The sequence below is a fragment of the Garra rufa genome, unplaced genomic scaffold (genome assembly GCF_049309525.1).
Source record: "Garra rufa unplaced genomic scaffold, GarRuf1.0 hap1_unplaced_007, whole genome shotgun sequence".
NCBI classification, from domain to species: Eukaryota; Metazoa; Chordata; class Actinopteri; order Cypriniformes; family Cyprinidae; genus Garra; species Garra rufa.
In genome coordinates, this window is record NW_027394282.1 from 1363237 (window position 1) to 1379486 (window position 16250).

At 45.8% G+C, this 16250-nt stretch overlaps 14 non-coding genes across 14 annotated transcripts; 6 read left to right on the forward strand and 8 right to left on the reverse strand.

The window, feature by feature from the left end:
• The first annotated feature begins 368 nt into the window (after positions 1-368).
• trnad-guc (transfer RNA aspartic acid (anticodon GUC)) lies at positions 369-440 on the forward strand. The gene has a single exon. It is a non-coding gene; the product is annotated as a tRNA-Asp (tRNA).
• A 681-nt stretch (positions 441-1121) lies between these two features.
• Positions 1122-1237, reverse strand: LOC141313412 (U5 spliceosomal RNA). The gene has a single exon (XR_012349484.1). It is a non-coding gene; the product is annotated as a U5 spliceosomal RNA (small nuclear RNA).
• Positions 1238-4570: 3333 nt separating this feature from the next.
• LOC141313454 (U5 spliceosomal RNA) lies at positions 4571-4686 on the reverse strand. Its single transcript, XR_012349527.1, has one exon. It is a non-coding gene; the product is annotated as a U5 spliceosomal RNA (small nuclear RNA).
• Positions 4687-6477: 1791 nt separating this feature from the next.
• On the reverse strand, positions 6478-6593 carry LOC141313467 (U5 spliceosomal RNA). Its single transcript, XR_012349539.1, has one exon. It is a non-coding gene; the product is annotated as a U5 spliceosomal RNA (small nuclear RNA).
• Positions 6594-6992: 399 nt separating this feature from the next.
• Positions 6993-7063, forward strand: trnag-gcc (transfer RNA glycine (anticodon GCC)). The gene has a single exon. It is a non-coding gene; the product is annotated as a tRNA-Gly (tRNA).
• Positions 7064-7633: 570 nt separating this feature from the next.
• trnad-guc (transfer RNA aspartic acid (anticodon GUC)) lies at positions 7634-7705 on the forward strand. Its single transcript has one exon. It is a non-coding gene; the product is annotated as a tRNA-Asp (tRNA).
• Positions 7706-7808: 103 nt separating this feature from the next.
• On the reverse strand, positions 7809-7880 carry trnag-ucc (transfer RNA glycine (anticodon UCC)). The gene has a single exon. It is a non-coding gene; the product is annotated as a tRNA-Gly (tRNA).
• Positions 7881-8385: 505 nt separating this feature from the next.
• LOC141313413 (U5 spliceosomal RNA) lies at positions 8386-8501 on the reverse strand. The gene has a single exon (XR_012349485.1). It is a non-coding gene; the product is annotated as a U5 spliceosomal RNA (small nuclear RNA).
• A 399-nt stretch (positions 8502-8900) lies between these two features.
• On the forward strand, positions 8901-8971 carry trnag-gcc (transfer RNA glycine (anticodon GCC)). The gene has a single exon. It is a non-coding gene; the product is annotated as a tRNA-Gly (tRNA).
• Positions 8972-9541: 570 nt separating this feature from the next.
• On the forward strand, positions 9542-9613 carry trnad-guc (transfer RNA aspartic acid (anticodon GUC)). The gene has a single exon. It is a non-coding gene; the product is annotated as a tRNA-Asp (tRNA).
• Positions 9614-10294: 681 nt separating this feature from the next.
• LOC141313414 (U5 spliceosomal RNA) lies at positions 10295-10410 on the reverse strand. The gene has a single exon (XR_012349486.1). It is a non-coding gene; the product is annotated as a U5 spliceosomal RNA (small nuclear RNA).
• A 3333-nt stretch (positions 10411-13743) lies between these two features.
• On the reverse strand, positions 13744-13859 carry LOC141313456 (U5 spliceosomal RNA). Its single transcript, XR_012349528.1, has one exon. It is a non-coding gene; the product is annotated as a U5 spliceosomal RNA (small nuclear RNA).
• A 1791-nt stretch (positions 13860-15650) lies between these two features.
• Positions 15651-15766, reverse strand: LOC141313468 (U5 spliceosomal RNA). Its single transcript, XR_012349540.1, has one exon. It is a non-coding gene; the product is annotated as a U5 spliceosomal RNA (small nuclear RNA).
• A 399-nt stretch (positions 15767-16165) lies between these two features.
• On the forward strand, positions 16166-16236 carry trnag-gcc (transfer RNA glycine (anticodon GCC)). Its single transcript has one exon. It is a non-coding gene; the product is annotated as a tRNA-Gly (tRNA).
• Positions 16237-16250: the final 14 nt, after the last annotated feature.

Sequence of the window (16250 nt, forward strand, 5' to 3'; positions counted from 1 at the left end):
CGAAGTTTAGCAGTGGGCAATATACTCGTAAATGCGGTGTTAATTCCAAACGTTCTCCCTCCTTTCCGAGCATTGGTGGTTCAGTGGTAGAATTCTAGCAGTGGGCGATATGATCCACGTAAATGCGATGTTACTGCCACATGATTTCCCATCCTTTTTTTCATGTTCCCATTATGAAAAGTAAAAAAAAATAGTAATAATAGTAAAGTGGTCCAAATGAGGACCCCCTGTAATGTGTAGCATTCAAGATATTGGGAGACTCAATAAGATCAAGGCAGGTTGATTTGTTTTTTTTCATGGAGTAGTGGCTCCTTATGCTGATGTCGGTGAAGTCAAGTCGGCTGGGGGCGGAGAACAGCGGGTACAGCTCCTCGTTAGTATAGTGGACAGTATCTCCGCCTGTCACGCGGAAGACCGGGGTTCGATTCCCCGACGGGGAGACCCAGCTCTTTGCTGCTGCTGAACGACTCATCCAAAAGATTTTGGTGCTGACAGAGGTCACAGAAGGAGTTCTGCTTCAACGTCAGCCAGAGCCAAAACAAATGCGTTGGCCGGGAATCGAAACCCGGGTCAACTGCTTGGAAGGCAGCTATGCTCACCACTATACCACCAACGCAAGTTCCCGACTCCAGCTTTTAGCCATCTGAAAAGAATGCTTGAAATGCACAAGTCACTGATAGGGCAAAAGGAGCTGAAGCCATCTTTGTTTGTATCCCGTCATGTACGAGAGAGTGCTGTCTTTCCATGCGGGCTAAAGAAATCTGGAGCTGCGACGCAGAAAGCGCAAAGGCCGCAAGTACAGAACGTGGTGAGGCGCGCTTCGTTCCACCGCCCATTGGCTGGTGGCCAGTTTTACTCTTGACACTCCAATACAGCTCTGTTGTGAGCAGAAAAGAATGCTGGAAGTACATAAGTCACTGACAGGGCCAAAGTAGCTGAAGCCCAAGGTTTGGATCCCATCATGTCATGAGAGTGCTGTCTTTCCATGCTGGCTGAAAAAAAATGTGAAGTTGCGACACAGGAAGCGCAAAGGCTGCAAAGACGGTCCACGAGAAAGCACGCTTTGCTCCAATGCACATTGGTGTGTGGTCAGATTTAGTCTGCTATTGAAACTGCAGTGCAGCTCTGCTGTGAGCAGAGCACCCAAAAATACAGGTCACTCGGAAAGGTTCCCCTCCACGGAAATCTTTAGTAAAAGGCGAAAGATTTATGCGTCTATGAAGAGAAACTCGAGTTGTGTGCCCATGCGCTTGAGCATGTGCGCTCCCTGTGGTAAACCACTATACTCACAAAGGGTAATCTAGGGTGCCGATAAGATTTTCATCTCCCCCTCACTCCAAATGGGAGGAGTAAAAGTTAAAAAGTCTCTTCCATCATCCATTCTCGCCTGCCACACAGGAGGCCTGGCTCTGATTCCCGGGCAAATGCAGGAACAGAGTTCTTTTAAGTAAGGGGTGTGTGTTTGCATGTGTGTGGGATTCTTTAAAATGAGCCTTGAAGGCCAAGCCTGATTTGCTAGAAGGAGCTCCAAACTTTGCATATTGACTAGGGGTGGGAATCTTCAGGCACTTCACGATCCGATCCGATTCCGATTCTGGGAGTCACGATCCGATTCCAAAACGATTCTTGATCTACATTTTTTCCCCAATTAATTCTTCTGCTGTGCAAATACAACTTTACAATTTTAAAAACATGTAAAATTGCAGTTTCTATGCTTTTTGTTTATAGTTGGAATCTCTGTAAAAGTAGGTGTGTCAATCTTCACCGGTTTCAAGATTCAAGTTAATTACTGTTTTCATTAACAACTAAATATCACGATGAACACATTCTCAGTTTTCAATAGTACTGCACATGGCTACATTTTCATATTTGTTTTATATCAAATTTAATTTGGGCCAACTTTACTTTATTTTTTAAATTATGTAAGCAAGGTACTTTTTAAAACAATTACTTATTTAAAATAAGTTTTCTTCAGGTATCCGAAAGTTTACAGACAATAGTTTTTCTTTTTTTCCTCAGCATTACTGCCATTTTATTATTACTGATGAGATCATAGACAGGCAGCTTTAACAGGCTGCATTCAAACTAATGCACAGCAGTGGCGAGAGGTGACACTTTTATTTACCAGGTATGCTGAGTGCTAAAACCACCAGTAATACCAAAAATAATAATATCTTTACATTATTTAGACACCAATAAAATCAGAGACGAAATCATATTTTAATATTTCCTCTTTTTCCTGTTTATTATTATTTTTAAAATTATATATACATTTTATATAGGCTATTTTTTTTCTGTGGACTTTAAACTTTTGAATTGTTGAGAAATTATGAAAATATACATATTATATATAATATACAAAAATACAATACATTTTTGGCAATCAGCATCTGGCAGCAACAGCGCGTTTTTCCGCTTGGGCGAGCGCTTCTCGGACAGCTTACCCCGCGAATGAAATAACGCGCATGACAGCAAAACAGAATGCGCATCAATTCTGAGGAGTCAAGGAAGATGCGGAGAATCTGCTTGCCCAGAAGATTCAAATAAGGGATTCATTTATAAGCATGTTTATATTATTTAACACGTGAACGCATTCTCTCTGACAGCCTGAGTATGCAGGGCATTAGCAGCTTACTGTATATGGACGGAACGCCAATGATGCACAGATCTATTTCAATATATCAGATGTTTTGTCCTGCTCTGAAAACATAACTGACTGTATGTACAGTTTCGTTTGAAACTATTCCAAAATGCAAGTGCAATCGAGCTTTAGGACGAACAAACACAAAGCGCACGTGAGTCTGTCAGTGCAACAGTTTCTTGCATTCCAGACGGCAGAAATGAACGCATATCTAAAGTAAAACACGACGGATGGAAGCACACTGTCAAGCATTATGCGCACGTGTCTCACAGTGCAAATTCTGTGCGCTGTAGCCAGCCGCGTCTCTAGCGCGCACACGTGCCATATGCAGAAAAAAAAAACAAGCTCAGAATCGATTCTGAAATATTAGGAATCGATTCAGAATCGTTGAAGAGAGAATCGCGATGCATCGATGCATCGATTTTTTCTCCCACCCCTAATATTGACCCAACCCCCCTTTACCTGGATTTGACGTGTAACAGTTACGCACCTTTACTAAATCCAGGGCAATGTGAAGGCCGAAAGTCTCCCAGCCGAGCATTGGTGGTTCAGTGGTAGAATTCTCGCCTGCCACGCGGGAGACCTGGGTCCGATTCCCGGCCAATGCAGGAACGGAGTGCTTTTAATTAAGTTGTGTGTGTGCTTGCATGTGTGTAAGGTTCTTTAAAATGAAGCCTGATTTACTTGAAGGAGCTCCAACCTTTGCATACCGACCAACCCCCGTTCCCTGCCGAATCTTTTCAGAAACTCATTAGTCCGTCTATATTCGTCAAATGCCTATAAAACTTGTTCACTTTATCTATAGGTTGACGAAGTTTAGCAGTGGGCAATATACTCGTAAATGCGGTGTTAATTCCAAACGTTCTCCCTCCTTTCCGAGCATTGGTGTTTCAGTGGTAGAATTCTAGCAGTGGGCGATATGATCCACGTAAATGCGATGTTACTGCCACAAGATTTCCCATCCTTTTTTTCATGTTCCCATTATGAAAAGTAAAAAAAAATAGTAATAATAGTAAAGTGGTCCAAATGAGGACCCCCTGTAATGTGTAGCATTCAAGATATTGGGAGACTCAATAAGATCAAGGCAGGTTGATTTGTTTTTTTCATGGAGTAGTGGCTCCTTATGCTGATGTCGGTGAAGTCAAGTCGGCTGGGGGCGAAGCACAGCGGGTACAGCTCCTCGTTAGTATAGTGGACAGTATCTCCGCCTGTCACGCGGAAGACTGGGGTTCGATTCCCCGACGGGGAGACCCAGCTCTTTGCTGCTGCTGAACGACTCATCCAAAAGATTTTGGTGCTGACAGAGGTCACAGAAGGAGTTCTGCTTCAACGTCAGCCAGAGCCAAAACAAATGCGTTGGCCGGGAATCGAACCCGGGTCAACTGCTTGGAAGGCAGCTATGCGCACCACTATACCACCAACGCAAGTTCCCGACTCCAGCTTTTAGCCATCTGAAAAGAATGCTTGAAATGCACAAGTCACTGATAGGGCAAAAGGAGCTGAAGCCATCTTTGTTTGTATCCCGTCATGTACGAGAGAGTGCTGTCTTTCCATGCGGGCTAAAGAAATCTGGAGCTGCGACGCAGAAAGCGCAAAGGCCGCAAGTACAGAACGTGGTGAGGCGCGCTTCGTTCCACCGCCCATTGGCTGGTGGCCAGTTTTACTCTTGACACTCCAATACAGCTCTGTTGTGAGCAGAAAAGAATGCTGGAAGTACATAAGTCACTGACAGGGCCAAAGTAGCTGAAGCCCAAGGTTTGGATCCCATCATGTCATGAGAGTGCTGTCTTTCCATGCTGGCTGAAAAAAAATGTGAAGTTGCGACACAGGAAGCGCAAAGGCTGCAAACACGGTCCACGAGAAAGCACGCTTTGCTCCAATGCACATTGGTGTGTGGTCAGATTTAGTCTGCTATTGAAACTGCAGTGCAGCTCTGCTGTGAGCAGAGCACCCAAAAATACAGGTCACTCGGAAAGGTTCCCCTCCACGGAAATCTTTAGTAAAAGGCGAAAGATTTATGCGTCTATGAAGAGAAACTCGAGTGGTGTGCCCATGCGCTTGAGCATGTGCGCTCCCTGTGGTAAACCACTATACTCACAAAGGGTAATCTAGGGTGCCGATAAGATTTTCATCTCCCCCTCACTCCAAATGGGAGGAGTAAAAGTTAAAAAGTCTCTTCCATCATCCATTCTCGCCTGCCACACAGGAGGCCTGGCTCTGATTCCCGGGCAAATGCAGGAACAGAGTTCTTTTAAGTAAGGGGTGTGTGTTTGCATGTGTGTGGGATTCTTTAAAATGAGCCTTGAAGGCCAAGCCTGATTTGCTAGAAGGAGCTCCAAACTTTGCATATTGACCCAACCCCCCTTTACCTGGATTTGACGTGTAACAGTTACGCACCATTACTAAATCCAGGGCAATGTGAAGGCCGAAAGTCTCCCAGCCGAGCATTGGTGGTTCAGTGGTAGAATTCTCGCCTGCCACGCGGGAGACGCGGGTCCGATTCCCGGCCAATGCAGAAACGGAGTGCTTTTAATTAAGTTGTGTGTGTGCTTGCATGTGTGTAAGGTTCTTTAAAATGAAGCCTGATTTACTTGAAGGAGCTCCAACCTTTGCATACCGACCAACCCCCGTTCCCTGCCGAATCTTTTCAGAAACTCATTAGTCCGTCTATATTCGTCAAATGCCTATAAAACTTGTTCACTTTATCTATAGGTTGACGAAGTTTAGCAGTGGGCAATATACTCGTAAATGCGGTGTTAATTCCAAACGTTCTCCCTCCTTTCCGAGCATTGGTGGTTCAGTGGTAGAATTCTAGCAGTGGGCGATATGATCCACGTAAATGCGATGTTACTGCCACATGATTTCCCATCCTTTTTTTCATGTTCCCATTATGAAAAGTAAAAAAAAATAGTAATAATAGTAAAGTGGTCCAAATGAGGACCCCCTGTAATGTGTAGCATTCAAGATATTTGGAGACTCAATAAGATCAAGGCAGGTTGATTTGTTTTTTTCATGGAGTAGTGGCTCCTTATGCTGATGTCGGTGAAGTCAAGTCGGCTGGGGGCGAAGCACAGCGGGTACAGCTCCTCGTTAGTATAGTGGACAGTATCTCCGCCTGTCACGCGGAAGACCGGGGTTCGATTCCCAGACGGGGAGACCCAGCTCTTTCCTGCTGCTGAACGACTCATCCAAAAGATTTTGGTGCTGACAGAGGTCACAGAAGGAGTTCTGCTTCAACGTCAGCCAGAGCCAAAACAAATGCGTTGGCCGGGAATCGAACCCGGGTCAACTGCTTGGAAGGCAGCTATGCGCACCACTATACCACCAACGCAAGTTCCCGACTCCAGCTTTTAGCCATCTGAAAAGAATGCTTGAAATGCACAAGTCACTGATAGGGCAAAAGGAGCTGAAGCCATCTTTGTTTGTATCCCGTCATGTACGAGAGAGTGCTGTCTTTCCATGCGGGCTAAAGAAATCTGGAGCTGCGACGCAGAAAGCGCAAAGGCCGCAAGTACAGAACGTGGTGAGGCGCGCTTCGTTCCACCGCCCATTGGCTGGTGGCCAGTTTTACTCTTGACACTCCAATACAGCTCTGTTGTGAGCAGAAAAGAATGCTGGAAGTACATAAGTCACTGACAGGGCCAAAGTAGCTGAAGCCCAAGGTTTGGATCCCATCATGTCATGAGAGTGCTGTCTTTCCATGCTGGCTGAAAAAAAATGTGAAGTTGCGACACAGGAAGCGCAAAGGCTGCAAACACGGTCCACGAGAAAGCACGCTTTGCTCCAATGCACATTGGTGTGTGGTCAGATTTAGTCTGCTATTGAAACTGCAGTGCAGCTCTGCTGTGAGCAGAGCACCCAAAAATACAGGTCACTCGGAAAGGTTCCCCTCCACGGAAACCTTTAGTAAAAGGCGAAAGATTTATGCGTCTATGAAGAGAAACTCGAGTGGTGTGCCCATGCGCTTGAGCATGTGCGCTCCCTGTGGTAAACCACTATACTCACAAAGGGTAATCTAGGGTGCCGATAAGATTTTCATCTCCCCCTCACTCCAAATGGGAGGAGTAAAAGTTAAAAAGTCTCTTCCATCATCCATTCTCGCCTGCCACACAGGAGGCCTGGCTCTGATTCCCGGGCAAATGCAGGAACAGAGTTCTTTTAAGTAAGGGGTGTGTGTTTGCATGTGTGTGGGATTCTTTAAAATGAGCCTTGAAGGCCAAGCCTGATTTGCTGGAAGGAGCTCCAAACTTTGCATATTGACCCAACCCCCCTTTACCTGGATTTGACGTGTAACAGTTACGCACCATTACTAAATCCAGGGCAATGTGAAGGCCGAAAGTCTCCCAGCCGAGCATTGGTGGTTCAGTGGTAGAATTCTCGCCTGCCACGCGGGAGACCCGGGTCCGATTCCCGGCCAATGCAGGAACGGAGTGCTTTTAATTAAGTTGTGTGTGTGCTTGCATGTGTGTAAGGTTCTTTAAAATGAAGCCTGATTTACTTGAAGGAGCTCCAACCTTTGCATACCGACCAACCCCCGTTCCCTGCCGAATCTTTTCAGAAACTCATTAGTCCGTCTATATTCGTCAAATGCCTATAAAACTTGTTCACTTTATCTATAGGTTGACGAAGTTTAGCAGTGGGCAATATACTCGTAAATGCGGTGTTAATTCCAAACGTTCTCCCTCCTTTCCGAGCATTGGTGGTTCAGTGGTAGAATTCTAGCAGTGGGCGATATGATCCACGTAAATGCGATGTTACTGCCACATGATTTCCCATCCTTTTTTTCATGTTCCCATTATGAAAAGTAAAAAAAAATAGTAATAATAGTAAAGTGGTCCAAATGAGGACCCCCTGTAATGTGTAGCATTCAAGATATTGGGAGACTCAATAAGATCAAGGCAGGTTGATTTGTTTTTTTTCATGGAGTAGTGGCTCCTTATGCTGATGTTGGTGAAGTCAAGTCGGCTGGGGGCGGAGAACAGCGGGTACAGCTCCTCGTTAGTATAGTGGACAGTATCTCCGCCTGTCACGCGGAAGACCGGGGTTCGATTCCCCGACGGGGAGACCCAGCTCTTTGCTGCTGCTGAACGACTCATCCAAAAGATTTTGGTGCTGACAGAGGTCACAGAAGGAGTTCTGCTTCAACGTCAGCCAGAGCCAAAACAAATGCGTTGGCCGGGAATCGAACCCGGGTCAACTGCTTGGAAGGCAGCTATGCTCACCACTATACCACCAACGCAAGTTCCCGACTCCAGCTTTTAGCCATCTGAAAAGAATGCTTGAAATGCACAAGTCACTGATAGGGCAAAAGGAGCTGAAGCCATCTTTGTTTGTATCCCGTCATGTACGAGAGAGTGCTGTCTTTCCATGCGGGCTAAAGAAATCTGGAGCTGCGACGCAGAAAGCGCAAAGGCCGCAAGTACAGAACGTGGTGAGGCGCGCTTCGTTCCACCGCCCATTGGCTGGTGGCCAGTTTTACTCTTGACACTCCAATACAGCTCTGTTGTGAGCAGAAAAGAATGCTGGAAGTACATAAGTCACTGACAGGGCCAAAGTAGCTGAAGCCCAAGGTTTGGATCCCATCATGTCATGAGAGTGCTGTCTTTCCATGCTGGCTGAAAAAAAATGTGAAGTTGCGACACAGGAAGCGCAAAGGCTGCAAAGACGGTCCACGAGAAAGCACGCTTTGCTCCAATGCACATTGGTGTGTGGTCAGATTTAGTCTGCTATTGAAACTGCAGTGCAGCTCTGCTGTGAGCAGAGCACCCAAAAATACAGGTCACTCGGAAAGGTTCCCCTCCACGGAAATCTTTAGTAAAAGGCGAAAGATTTATGCGTCTATGAAGAGAAACTCGAGTTGTGTGCCCATGCGCTTGAGCATGTGCGCTCCCTGTGGTAAACCACTATACTCACAAAGGGTAATCTAGGGTGCCGATAAGATTTTCATCTCCCCCTCACTCCAAATGGGAGGAGTAAAAGTTAAAAAGTCTCTTCCATCATCCATTCTCGCCTGCCACACAGGAGGCCTGGCTCTGATTCCCGGGCAAATGCAGGAACAGAGTTCTTTTAAGTAAGGGGTGTGTGTTTGCATGTGTGTGGGATTCTTTAAAATGAGCCTTGAAGGCCAAGCCTGATTTGCTAGAAGGAGCTCCAAACTTTGCATATTGACCCAACCCCCCTTTACCTGGATTTGACATGTAACAGTTACGCACCATTACTAAATCCAGGGCAATGTGAAGGCCGAAAGCCTCCCAGCCGAGCATTGGTGGTTCAGTGGTAGAATTCTCGCCTGCCACGCGGGAGACCCGGGTCCGATTCCCGGCCAATGCAGGAACGGAGTGCTTTTAATTAAGTTGTGTGTGTGCTTGCATGTGTGTAAGGTTCTTTAAAATGAAGCCTGATTTACTTGAAGGAGCTCCAACCTTTGCATACCGACCAACCCCCGTTCCCTGCCGAATCTTTTCAGAAACTCATTAGTCCGTCTATATTCGTCAAATGCCTTTAAAACTTGTTTACTTTATCTATAGGTTGACGAAGTTTAGCAGTGGGCAATATACTCGTAAATGCGGTGTTAATTCCAAACGTTCTCCCTCCTTTCCGAGCATTGGTGGTTCAGTGGTAGAATTCTAGCAGTGGGCGATATGATCCACGTAAATGCGATGTTACTGCCACATGATTTCCCATCCTTTTTTTCATGTTCCCATTATGAAAAGTAAAAAAAAATAGTAATAATAGTAAAGTGGTCCAAATGAGGACCCCCTGTAATGTGTAGCATTCAAGATATTGGGAGACTCAATAAGATCAAGGCAGGTTGATTTGTTTTTTTTCATGGAGTAGTGGCTCCTTATGCTGATGTCGGTGAAGTCAAGTCGGCTGGGGGCGGAGAACAGCGGGTACAGCTCCTCGTTAGTATAGTGGACAGTATCTCCGCCTGTCACGCGGAAGACCGGGGTTCGATTCCCCGACGGGGAGACCCAGCTCTTTGCTGCTGCTGAACGACTCATCCAAAAGATTTTGGTGCTGACAGAGGTCACAGAAGGAGTTCTGCTTCAACGTCAGCCAGAGCCAAAACAAATGCGTTGGCCGGGAATCGAAACCCGGGTCAACTGCTTGGAAGGCAGCTATGCTCACCACTATACCACCAACGCAAGTTCCCGACTCCAGCTTTTAGCCATCTGAAAAGAATGCTTGAAATGCACAAGTCACTGATAGGGCAAAAGGAGCTGAAGCCATCTTTGTTTGTATCCCGTCATGTACGAGAGAGTGCTGTCTTTCCATGCGGGCTAAAGAAATCTGGAGCTGCGACGCAGAAAGCGCAAAGGCCGCAAGTACAGAACGTGGTGAGGCGCGCTTCGTTCCACCGCCCATTGGCTGGTGGCCAGTTTTACTCTTGACACTCCAATACAGCTCTGTTGTGAGCAGAAAAGAATGCTGGAAGTACATAAGTCACTGACAGGGCCAAAGTAGCTGAAGCCCAAGGTTTGGATCCCATCATGTCATGAGAGTGCTGTCTTTCCATGCTGGCTGAAAAAAAATGTGAAGTTGCGACACAGGAAGCGCAAAGGCTGCAAAGACGGTCCACGAGAAAGCACGCTTTGCTCCAATGCACATTGGTGTGTGGTCAGATTTAGTCTGCTATTGAAACTGCAGTGCAGCTCTGCTGTGAGCAGAGCACCCAAAAATACAGGTCACTCGGAAAGGTTCCCCTCCACGGAAATCTTTAGTAAAAGGCGAAAGATTTATGCGTCTATGAAGAGAAACTCGAGTTGTGTGCCCATGCGCTTGAGCATGTGCGCTCCCTGTGGTAAACCACTATACTCACAAAGGGTAATCTAGGGTGCCGATAAGATTTTCATCTCCCCCTCACTCCAAATGGGAGGAGTAAAAGTTAAAAAGTCTCTTCCATCATCCATTCTCGCCTGCCACACAGGAGGCCTGGCTCTGATTCCCGGGCAAATGCAGGAACAGAGTTCTTTTAAGTAAGGGGTGTGTGTTTGCATGTGTGTGGGATTCTTTAAAATGAGCCTTGAAGGCCAAGCCTGATTTGCTAGAAGGAGCTCCAAACTTTGCATATTGACTAGGGGTGGGAATCTTCAGGCACTTCACGATCCGATCCGATTCCGATTCTGGGAGTCACGATCCGATTCCAAAACGATTCTTGATCTACATTTTTTCCCCAATTAATTCTTCTGCTGTGCAAATACAACTTTACAATTTTAAAAACATGTAAAATTGCAGTTTCTATGCTTTTTGTTTATAGTTGGAATCTCTGTAAAAGTAGGTGTGTCAATCTTCACCGGTTTCAAGATTCAAGTTAATTACTGTTTTCATTAACAACTAAATATCACGATGAACACATTCTCAGTTTTCAATAGTACTGCACATGGCTACATTTTCATATTTGTTTTATATCAAATTTAATTTGGGCCAACTTTACTTTATTTTTTAAATTATGTAAGCAAGGTACTTTTTAAAACAATTACTTATTTAAAATAAGTTTTCTTCAGGTATCCGAAAGTTTACAGACAATAGTTTTTCTTTTTTTCCTCAGCATTACTGCCATTTTATTATTACTGATGAGATCATAGACAGGCAGCTTTAACAGGCTGCATTCAAACTAATGCACAGCAGTGGCGAGAGGTGACACTTTTATTTACCAGGTATGCTGAGTGCTAAAACCACCAGTAATACCAAAAATAATAATATCTTTACATTATTTAGACACCAATAAAATCAGAGACGAAATCATATTTTAATATTTCCTCTTTTTCCTGTTTATTATTATTTTTAAAATTATATATACATTTTATATAGGCTATTTTTTTTCTGTGGACTTTAAACTTTTGAATTGTTGAGAAATTATGAAAATATACATATTATATATAATATACAAAAATACAATACATTTTTGGCAATCAGCATCTGGCAGCAACAGCGCGTTTTTCCGCTTGGGCGAGCGCTTCTCGGACAGCTTACCCCGCGAATGAAATAACGCGCATGACAGCAAAACAGAATGCGCATCAATTCTGAGGAGTCAAGGAAGATGCGGAGAATCTGCTTGCCCAGAAGATTCAAATAAGGGATTCATTTATAAGCATGTTTATATTATTTAACACGTGAACGCATTCTCTCTGACAGCCTGAGTATGCAGGGCATTAGCAGCTTACTGTATATGGACGGAACGCCAATGATGCACAGATCTATTTCAATATATCAGATGTTTTGTCCTGCTCTGAAAACATAACTGACTGTATGTACAGTTTCGTTTGAAACTATTCCAAAATGCAAGTGCAATCGAGCTTTAGGACGAACAAACACAAAGCGCACGTGAGTCTGTCAGTGCAACAGTTTCTTGCATTCCAGACGGCAGAAATGAACGCATATCTAAAGTAAAACACGACGGATGGAAGCACACTGTCAAGCATTATGCGCACGTGTCTCACAGTGCAAATTCTGTGCGCTGTAGCCAGCCGCGTCTCTAGCGCGCACACGTGCCATATGCAGAAAAAAAAAACAAGCTCAGAATCGATTCTGAAATATTAGGAATCGATTCAGAATCGTTGAAGAGAGAATCGCGATGCATCGATGCATCGATTTTTTCTCCCACCCCTAATATTGACCCAACCCCCCTTTACCTGGATTTGACGTGTAACAGTTACGCACCTTTACTAAATCCAGGGCAATGTGAAGGCCGAAAGTCTCCCAGCCGAGCATTGGTGGTTCAGTGGTAGAATTCTCGCCTGCCACGCGGGAGACCTGGGTCCGATTCCCGGCCAATGCAGGAACGGAGTGCTTTTAATTAAGTTGTGTGTGTGCTTGCATGTGTGTAAGGTTCTTTAAAATGAAGCCTGATTTACTTGAAGGAGCTCCAACCTTTGCATACCGACCAACCCCCGTTCCCTGCCGAATCTTTTCAGAAACTCATTAGTCCGTCTATATTCGTCAAATGCCTATAAAACTTGTTCACTTTATCTATAGGTTGACGAAGTTTAGCAGTGGGCAATATACTCGTAAATGCGGTGTTAATTCCAAACGTTCTCCCTCCTTTCCGAGCATTGGTGGTTCAGTGGTAGAATTCTAGCAGTGGGCGATATGATCCACGTAAATGCGATGTTACTGCCACAAGATTTCCCATCCTTTTTTTCATGTTCCCATTATGAAAAGTAAAAAAAAATAGTAATAATAGTAAAGTGGTCCAAATGAGGACCCCCTGTAATGTGTAGCATTCAAGATATTGGGAGACTCAATAAGATCAAGGCAGGTTGATTTGTTTTTTTCATGGAGTAGTGGCTCCTTATGCTGATGTCGGTGAAGTCAAGTCGGCTGGGGGCGAAGCACAGCGGGTACAGCTCCTCGTTAGTATAGTGGACAGTATCTCCGCCTGTCACGCGGAAGACTGGGGTTCGATTCCCCGACGGGGAGACCCAGCTCTTTGCTGCTGCTGAACGACTCATCCAAAAGATTTTGGTGCTGACAGAGGTCACAGAAGGAGTTCTGCTTCAACGTCAGCCAGAGCCAAAACAAATGCGTTGGCCGGGAATCGAACCCGGGTCAACTGCTTGGAAGGCAGCTATGCGCACCACTATACCACCAACGCAAGTTCCCGACTCCAGCTTTTAGCCATCTGAAAAGAATGCTTGAAATGCACAAGTCACTGATAGGGCAAAAGGAGCTGAAGCCATCTTTGTTTGTATCCCGTCATGTACGAGAGAGTGCTGTCTTTCCATGCGGGCTAAAGAAATCTGGAGCTGCGACGCAGAAAGCGCAAAGGCCGCAAGTACAGAACGTGGTGAGGCGCGCTTCGTTCCACCGCCCATTGGCTGGTGGCCAGTTTTACTCTTGACACTCCAATACAGCTCTGTTGTGAGCAGAAAAGAATGCTGGAAGTACATAAGTCACTGACAGGGCCAAAGTAGCTGAAGCCCAAGGTTTGGATCCCATCATGTCATGAGAGTGCTGTCTTTCCATGCTGGCTGAAAAAAAATGTGAAGTTGCGACACAGGAAGCGCAAAGGCTGCAAACACGGTCCACGAGAAAGCACGCTTTGCTCCAATGCACATTGGTGTGTGGTCAGATTTAGTCTGCTATTGAAACTGCAGTGCAGCTCTGCTGTGAGCAGAGCACCCAAAAATACAGGTCACTCGGAAAGGTTCCCCTCCACGGAAATCTTTAGTAAAAGGCGAAAGATTTATGCGTCTATGAAGAGAAACTCGAGTGGTGTGCCCATGCGCTTGAGCATGTGCGCTCCCTGTGGTAAACCACTATACTCACAAAGGGTAATCTAGGGTGCCGATAAGATTTTCATCTCCCCCTCACTCCAAATGGGAGGAGTAAAAGTTAAAAAGTCTCTTCCATCATCCATTCTCGCCTGCCACACAGGAGGCCTGGCTCTGATTCCCGGGCAAATGCAGGAACAGAGTTCTTTTAAGTAAGGGGTGTGTGTTTGCATGTGTGTGGGATTCTTTAAAATGAGCCTTGAAGGCCAAGCCTGATTTGCTAGAAGGAGCTCCAAACTTTGCATATTGACCCAACCCCCCTTTACCTGGATTTGACGTGTAACAGTTACGCACCATTACTAAATCCAGGGCAATGTGAAGGCCGAAAGTCTCCCAGCCGAGCATTGGTGGTTCAGTGGTAGAATTCTCGCCTGCCACGCGGGAGACGCGGGTCCGATTCCCGGCCAATGCAGAAACGGAGTGCTTTTAATTAAGTTGTGTGTGTGCTTGCATGTGTGTAAGGTTCTTTAAAATGAAGCCTGATTTACTTGAAGGAGCTCCAACCTTTGCATACCGACCAACCCCCGTTCCCTGCCGAATCTTTTCAGAAACTCATTAGTCCGTCTATATTCGTCAAATGCCTATAAAACTTGTTCACTTTATCTATAGGTTGACGAAGTTTAGCAGTGGGCAATATACTCGTAAATGCGGTGTTAATTCCAAACGTTCTCCCTCCTTTCCGAGCATTGGTGGTTCAGTGGTAGAATTCTAGCAGTGGGCGATATGATCCACGTAAATGCGATGTTACTGCCACATGATTTCCCATCCTTTTTTTCATGTTCCCATTATGAAAAGTAAAAAAAAATAGTAATAATAGTAAAGTGGTCCAAATGAGGACCCCCTGTAATGTGTAGCATTCAAGATATTTGGAGACTCAATAAGATCAAGGCAGGTTGATTTGTTTTTTTCATGGAGTAGTGGCTCCTTATGCTGATGTCGGTGAAGTCAAGTCGGCTGGGGGCGAAGCACAGCGGGTACAGCTCCTCGTTAGTATAGTGGACAGTATCTCCGCCTGTCACGCGGAAGACCGGGGTTCGATTCCCAGACGGGGAGACCCAGCTCTTTCCTGCTGCTGAACGACTCATCCAAAAGATTTTGGTGCTGACAGAGGTCACAGAAGGAGTTCTGCTTCAACGTCAGCCAGAGCCAAAACAAATGCGTTGGCCGGGAATCGAACCCGGGTCAACTGCTTGGAAGGCAGCTATGCGCACCACTATACCACCAACGCAAGTTCCCGACTCCAGCTTTTAGCCATCTGAAAAGAATGCTTGAAATGCACAAGTCACTGATAGGGCAAAAGGAGCTGAAGCCATCTTTGTTTGTATCCCGTCATGTACGAGAGAGTGCTGTCTTTCCATGCGGGCTAAAGAAATCTGGAGCTGCGACGCAGAAAGCGCAAAGGCCGCAAGTACAGAACGTGGTGAGGCGCGCTTCGTTCCACCGCCCATTGGCTGGTGGCCAGTTTTACTCTTGACACTCCAATACAGCTCTGTTGTGAGCAGAAAAGAATGCTGGAAGTACATAAGTCACTGACAGGGCCAAAGTAGCTGAAGCCCAAGGTTTGGATCCCATCATGTCATGAGAGTGCTGTCTTTCCATGCTGGCTGAAAAAAAATGTGAAGTTGCGACACAGGAAGCGCAAAGGCTGCAAACACGGTCCACGAGAAAGCACGCTTTGCTCCAATGCACATTGGTGTGTGGTCAGATTTAGTCTGCTATTGAAACTGCAGTGCAGCTCTGCTGTGAGCAGAGCACCCAAAAATACAGGTCACTCGGAAAGGTTCCCCTCCACGGAAACCTTTAGTAAAAGGCGAAAGATTTATGCGTCTATGAAGAGAAACTCGAGTGGTGTGCCCATGCGCTTGAGCATGTGCGCTCCCTGTGGTAAACCACTATACTCACAAAGGGTAATCTAGGGTGCCGATAAGATTTTCATCTCCCCCTCACTCCAAATGGGAGGAGTAAAAGTTAAAAAGTCTCTTCCATCATCCATTCTCGCCTGCCACACAGGAGGCCTGGCTCTGATTCCCGGGCAAATGCAGGAACAGAGTTCTTTTAAGTAAGGGGTGTGTGTTTGCATGTGTGTGGGATTCTTTAAAATGAGCCTTGAAGGCCAAGCCTGATTTGCTGGAAGGAGCTCCAAACTTTGCATATTGACCCAACCCCCCTTTACCTGGATTTGACGTGTAACAGTTACGCACCATTACTAAATCCAGGGCAATGTGAAGGCCGAAAGTCTCCCAGCCGAGCATTGGTGGTTCAGTGGTAGAATTCTCGCCTGCCACGCGGGAGACCCGGGTCCGATTCCCGGCCAATGCAGGAACGGAGTGCTT